This window comes from Prunus dulcis, chromosome 5 (assembly GCF_902201215.1).
Source record: "Prunus dulcis chromosome 5, ALMONDv2, whole genome shotgun sequence".
Lineage (NCBI taxonomy): Eukaryota > Viridiplantae > Streptophyta > Magnoliopsida > Rosales > Rosaceae > Prunus > Prunus dulcis.
The window spans coordinates 11,207,535-11,215,011 of NC_047654.1; the positions used below are offsets into that span (position 1 = coordinate 11,207,535).

Genomic DNA, 7,477 nt, shown 5'->3' on the forward strand with positions numbered 1-7,477 from the left:
AATAAGCTAAAATGAATCCACCATCTCCCACATTTCTGACAGGTAAACAGCACAGAAAGGAATGCCAGAGATTCAAAACAGTTGAATTACCAAATACAAATCGATTTGTGAAAACAAATTATTGAAATTAAGAAACTTTTTATATAAAAATGTACCTAAAAGAAATAAAAGGTGGTGATGACAGAGCCTGCTTGTGTGATTGTTTGTTTCAAAAGGGAGGTTATTTTATATATATCCGAAGAGGGAGGGGAGGGCTGAGCGGTTGGTGTGTTTTAGCGTTAACCTGTCTACGTCTTCCTCCTTTTAGAGATCCAAGCTTGGGTTTTGATACTTTTGAGGCTCAAGCTGTTAAACGACCCGCTAGGAGGAGACCCCTTTTCTCTGTTTTTGTCTGGGTTATGCTCTCCTCGTACGTTTAAATTCTCTCTCTTTATTTTCACCCTTAAAAAGGAAAGATTAGCAAAAACTAGGAACTTTTTCATTTTTGTCAAGAAAAAAAATCTTCGCACCCAAAAACTTGTGATGGCATGGGTGAGCAAAATGGTGTAGATATGTATTATCGTGTTATGTTACTGTTTTAATTAACGGAAAAGAGAGAGACAGCGGCAGCCCTTCAACCTCCCATTCCATGTTTAATTATTAAAAGTAATATTAGGGTGAAAATAACGTTATTTTTCTTTAGTAGTAAAATTCGGAGAATGCTAGTAATCTTCTTTCAAACCTTTTTTTATGGATCTTCTCTCTTTTTCTTATGACATGCATCACTTCCCATGCACTTAAAATAATGACATTAATACATCAAACAAACCACCTTTTGTTTTTCAAGTTTACCCTTATTAAATGTATTGTCCTTCATTTTATCCAATTTTTCTTACAACTCTCTTACCATATGGAAAAAAATTAAAAAATCTGTTTTTTTAAAAGAAAATTTTATTTTTTTTAGAGGAATTTTTTGTTATAAAAAAAAACACAATAATGACCTTTAAAAAATCCACAAAAGATATATCTTTTTTTTTAATACAGACAAAAGAAGTCTTATTGAAATTTTTTTTTCTTCCCTAAACCATTAATTAGGTAATTTGTTGGAGTCTTTCAAAAAAGAGAAGAAAAAAAACTAATGTTTTTTCTTATTTAATTTTTTAACAAGGTGATCAGAAACTTGTAACAAATTTGGATAATAAATTTAAGGAAACATTAAAATCAATATAAAAAAAATAAGGGTAAATTTGGAAACAAATGTTACCTTATTTGATGCATTAATTACATTGTTTTTAGTATAAGGAAAGTGACACATGTAATGAGGAAAAGGGAAAATGTCAAAAAAAGAAGGTTAGAGAGAAGGTTGCTACCATTCACCCTATTTTCTTCCCCTCCGTGAATGGGAGTCTTGTGGGATTTACATGAGGTGGTAGGGATGGCTATATTTTAATCAATAACACTACTTCACATCGGCTGATCACATTGTTAGGAACCTTCATCATTGTTGAGCTGGATTAGTGATGAGCTGGCATAGTCAGTTTGTTAATTGATTAGTTAAGAAATTAGTTTATAATCGAATTGGTTAATAAGAGCTTACAGCTATATTAGACAATTATTGTATCAAGAATGAGTTGTTGAGAATATTGTACTATTTTGATAATTCAATAAATAATACTTGTTACTCTGTGTAATTCTAGGGTTAAGGTTGAAGGGGGTTTCACACACATAATCATATGTGACAACTGTTAAAAGTCTTATATAGTTATGCTAGTAACTTTCTCTCCGAGGAGGGGCATTGTGTCTGATTAGGTAGTTGGTAAGACAAAGCTAACTAAGGCAATTAGGAATATCAACCACACAAATTGAGACACAACTCATACTCCTACCGAAGGCAGTAGTGGGGAATTCTCTGTAATGGGAAAAAGCCCGACAGAGCAATGCCGTGTGAAGGTAGAAGAGGCAATGAAAGCATCGGCTTTCTTTGTGCTAGCAGCCGCGGTAAAACGGAGGATGCAAGCATTATCTGAATGATCAGGCTTAAAGCTGTAGGTGGCTAGTGTAGCCCACTTGTTACTAAAGTTATTTGCAAATTGACACATTATCTACCACATGATGTGGTATAATCGTCTGGTCTTTCTCCAATGAGTTCTAACACCCACACACACGTTCTCCCAACCAAAGAAGGAGCCATTCATTGGCATTTAAGTCTTCCTATAGTCTTCATTGATTGATTGGTAAAAATCTTCCTCTAGTCTTCATTGATTGGTTGGTAAATGCATTCCTCAAGTCTTATAAATACCAACTTTTCATTTATGAGCACATGTATATCCTTTTCTGATAAGTCTACCTTTAGAATTTTCTTCGTAATTTAATATGAAAATTACATAAAGAAAGAGCGGAAATTTCATACATTATTTCATTGACTAATCTGTCTTCCTCTAGAATTTTCTTCGTCATTTAATATGAAAATTACATAAAGAAAGAGCGGAAATTCCATACATTATTCCATTGACTAATTAGTCTTCCTCTAGAATTTTCTTCATCATTTAATATGAAAATTACATAAAGAAAGAACGAAAATTCCATACATTATTTCATTGACTAATCGGTCTTCCTCTAGAATTTTCTTCGTCATTTAAAATGAAAATTGCATAAAGAAAGAACGAAAATTCCATACATTATTTCATTAACTAATTTGTCTTCCTTTTTGTTTTGTGTGAATGATTAGGCTTAAAGCTGTAGGTGGCTAGTGTAGTCTACTTGCTACTAAAGTTATTTGCAAATTGACACATTATCTATCACATAATTTGGTATAGTCGTCTAGTCTTTCTCCAATGAGTTTTAACACCCACACACACATTCCCCCAACCAAAAAAGGAGCCATTCAAAGGCATTTAAGTCTTCCTCTAGTCTTCATTGATTGATTGGTAAAAGTCTTCCTCTAGTCTTCATTGATTGATTGGTAAAAGTCTTCCTCTAGTCTTCATTGATTGGTTGGTAAATGTGTTCCTCAAGTCTTATAAACACCAACTTTTCATTTATGATAACATGTATGTCATTTTCTAATAAGTCTACCTCTAGAATTTTCTTCATCATTTAACATGGAAATTACATAAAGAAAGAACGGAAATTTCATACATTATTTCATTGACTAATCTGTCTTCCTCTAGAATTTTCTTCGTCATTTAAAATGAAAATTACATAAAGAAAGAACTGAAATTCCGTACATTATTTCATTGACTAATTTGTCTTCCTTTTTGTTTGTTCCCCTAATACACAATAGGAACTCATACACATCAATAAGTTCAGACATAATAGAAAATTGACAGACCAGTTAAGGAAAGGTAGTGTGCATGTGAAGAAGTGAGAAATGTAAAAATTTCCACATGAGAAAGAACTAATTGTTAGCGTTTGTTTCATTGAATGATGGGGAATACTAATAACTTTCACTCCAACCTTCTCTTTTAGGCCTTCTTCCTTTTCCTCATGACATGTGTCACTTCCCATACACTTAAAATATTGACATTAATACATCAAACAGACCACCTTTTGTTTTCCAAGTTTACCCTTATTAAATGTATTATCCTTCAATTTATCCCTTTTTTTTTTTACAACTCTCTTACCATATGTAAAAAAAATTAAAAAATTATGTTTTTTTTAAAAGAAAATGTTGGTTTTTTTAGAGGAAAAACGTTTTTTTTTTTTTTTGGGTTTTAAAAAAACACAATAATGACCTTTAAAAAATCCATAAAACATATATCCTTTTTTTATACAGACAAAAGACGTCCTTCTAAGAAAGTTTGTTTTAAAAGGAAGTTCATTGATTACATTTTCAAACCATTAATTCGGTAAGTCTGATTATTGACTTCTTTTTTTTTTTTTTTTTCCTAAACCATTAATTAGGTAAGTCTTATTTGTTGGAGTCTCTCAAAAAAGAAAAAAGAAATAAATTTTTTTTCGTATTTAATTTTGTAACAAGGTGATAAGAAAGTTGTAACAAATTTGAATAATAAATTTAAGGAAACATTAAAATCAATACAAAAAATAAGGGCAAATTTGGAAACAATTGTTATCTTATTTGATGCATTAATTACATTATTTTTAGTGTAAGAAAAGTGACATATGTCATGAGGAAGGTGACTAGCGTTCCCCAAATTGGAAAAAGATAGAGGATTAGGATACAGCCTATAGGGGGAAAAATAGATTAGATTTAGAAGAAGAGTAAAAAGTAGAAAACCAATTAGAAATTAAAATAAAGAAGTTGGATAATTTAGAAAACATTAAAATTGGTTAAAAAAAAGTTTAAAGTACAAATCACATTTAAAAAAATAGTTTTTTTTAGTTAAATACTCAATTCTACACCTAGTCCTATTACAAAACCCTATACCATTTAATCTTTATAAACATACCCAAAATAAACCCAAAAATCAACAATTGTATATTAAAATTTTAATTAATAAGATGAAATATCTTTATTACCCTTTTTAGCATTAAATTAGTTTTGGATCTCGTTTGAAGCCTCCCTCAGGTTTGAAGCCTCAAGCCCTCCCTCAGGTTTGAAGCCTCAAGCCCCTCTCCTGCTTCAAACCACCATCTCTCCTCCGTTCTCTCCCTTCTTCCCTCTCTCCTTCAAAGTAAACCAAACAATCTCAAAGCCATGGACCAACACAAGACCGACGACAATCTCTGTTACGTCAATGGCCTCACACGTGTTCTCGCTGCCGATGTCTCCATTTCCTTTGTAAGTTTGTTCCATTTGCTTCAATTCGTTATTTTCCTTTTGATTTTTGCTTAATTTACTTGAAGTTCTACTTGATTTCAGTTTCTTCGTTGAATTTGGTGCTAATTTCTATTTTTTTTCCGATATGAACAGAGCTAATGGTTAAGCTCGTGGAGTTCTGTGGCTACTCTGTAGATTTGAGGTGTCAATTGCTGGACGAAGGTGTTCAGAACATCGACGTCGGTGGTGATTGCGAGAAGAAAGAAGATGAAGACGATTTTCTCTTTGGCATGCACCAACCTTGACAGATCGCCGATTTCCACCGACAATATATTCCAAAATGGCTAGATTCATCCTGTGTTCCCCAATTTTCAATCCGGATCTCCTGTTCGCTCTGTTCTCAGATCCCGCCTACGATGATTTTTCCATAGCCAAAAGGGTTGCCGCTTCCTCTTCCTCTTTGTGGCATCCATTGAAGAGCGGGATACGCCGAACTCGGCAAAGTCATTTTACAACTCAGGAGGTGGACTCGAGTCCTGATCCATGAGAGCAACCAGCTTCTAAGTTTGATCATCAACACCTTTTACAACAGCAAGGAGATCTTTCTCCGTGAGGTCATCAGTTACGCCTCTGATGTACGTATTTTCACCTTTTATTCTTTTGTTGATTGCTCATTTCAATATTTTCTAGTTTTGTTGTATGAATTGTTGTGTTTTCTGTTTGCGTTTGGCTTGTGAACATTTTAAATTCAACAACTTAGTTTGTATGGCTTAGGTTAGAGATTTGAACATGTTAACTTTTATGTTGTGGTTTATGATCGTTTTAATATGGAAGGAAACTAATTGATTTGTTCTTTAGTCGTGATAGGCATATTTGCTTTGGTTGATGTTTAGTCCTTTCTTTCTTTATGGGCACCACAAATACAAATTAGTGAATACATTACAGAGAGGATGTATGTCTTTCCTACATTCCTAGGACTGTTCTCTGTAATATTAACCAAATTCAGTTTTCCTACTATTGGCTCTATGTTTGACCAAAGCCTATCTGTTAGGTATAGCATATGTTTTAATTCATTTAGTTTTGGTGTTGTCGAATGATCCAAAGAACATAGATTGATACATAATTTTTTAATTTCATAATAGTCTAATGATCCAAGTCTTTGGATACTCATAACCTCTCGCTTACAACAAGAGTTCGACTTTCATCTCTGTATTTACAAATTTTACCTTGATTTAAGGTTGCTTAGACTTATTGGCCAAGATTATGTTTTACATAGAGAGGTAACACAGCGAAGTAAGCAGCATTTAAAATATAATAAATGATTAATCATGTTTTGTATTCATTGCCTTGAAGCATGTTTTGCTTAGGACACATTGATTAAGTCATGCACAAATAGACCACTATTTGACCCCTAACTCCTGCAATGCTTAGCCAACAAACTATGACCCAACTAGGAGACCAAACTTTCTACATCATTTCAAGCTACTAGCTAAGAGTCTTAGTGAAAGTTTAACCAAAAAATTGGGTGAGTTACCTCTGTTTTGCTAAACATCTGTTTTGGAAATTTGGGTTGCTGATAAAATGTGTCAATATTCATAAATTCCTCATTTTTAGAGTTAGAAAAAGAGAAAGTTGGTTTATTTATTGTACTAGTTTTGTGCAATTATTTTTGCTTCTGAGTTGTAGCTGAAAGAGAGCTGCTCTCTTTGCTTTGCAAGTTTGTAATGGAATTGCAGCTGAATTTAATGATCATGCTTTGATTTCATTTTGGTCTTCTGTTATTTTGATGAAGAGAGATATTATCATTTTGAACTCATTCTAAGTGTGTCGTGTGACTGAATTTATTCATTTCTCTGTGCTTTGATATGGCATTTGCAACAAGCCAATTTTGGCTTTTCGGGTGGTTGTGGGCCTAATATATGACTTTTGTAAATTTCAACAAGCTGGTAAGTTGATTTGTAGTATACAATTTGTTATATGTAAGTCGTATGAGCAGTTGTTGTTATACTGTTCATACCTTGCAACTGAGTTGATTTATATAACATAGTATTAACAATGTACTTCTATGACATAGTATTAACAGATTTTCAGTAACAAAGCACGCTCTCTATTTTGCTCTATATATGGTTGTGCACTTGAAGTTTATGATATGCAAAATGTGATTTTTATTAGGAAAATAGTTCTATGACATAGTATTAACAATGTACTTCTGTGACATAGTATTAACAGTGTACTTTTTTTTTCTCTTTCTGGTAGAGGTATTTCTTTTTGTCTTTGCGATTGTATCGAGTGAAATTGTGGACAATTGGAGGTGGCTACAAAGGATATCGAATCTCTTGTTAGGCTTTTTTGGATTTTTTGTATGAAATGGTATTTACAATGTTTTCTAAGAAATTGTATTAACAATATACTTCTATAGCATGGTATTAACAATGCACTTTTATGACATGGTATTAACAATGTACTTTTATGACATGGTATTAACAATGTATTTCTATGATATGGGTCCTGGAGACAGACCCTTGGTTTTCGTGATTTTATTTATTTATTTTATTTTAAGTTTGGGTTTTTTTCAAAAAAATCTAATATAGGCTCGTTGGGCTTGTTTTGGGTTTTTTTGAGAATTTTGTGTTGGGCTTGTTTTAAGTTAATCAATGATAGAGACGTAATTTATAGGAACTTTATTACTAATTTCATATGTAGTAAATGGTTTTTGAGTATGTTTCTAAAGTACATTCTATTTATAATTTTTTTTATAATTACAGCTCCTATTTTAGG

At 32.4% G+C, this 7,477-nt stretch overlaps 1 long non-coding RNA gene across 1 annotated transcript; it reads left to right on the top strand.

Moving 5' to 3' along the window:
• The first annotated feature begins 4,513 nt into the window (after positions 1-4,513).
• Positions 4,514-7,067, top strand: LOC117628782. Its single transcript, XR_004586017.1, has 3 exons — positions 4,514-4,720; positions 4,853-5,334; positions 6,956-7,067. It is a non-coding gene; the product is annotated as an uncharacterized LOC117628782 (long non-coding RNA).
• Positions 7,068-7,477: the final 410 nt, after the last annotated feature.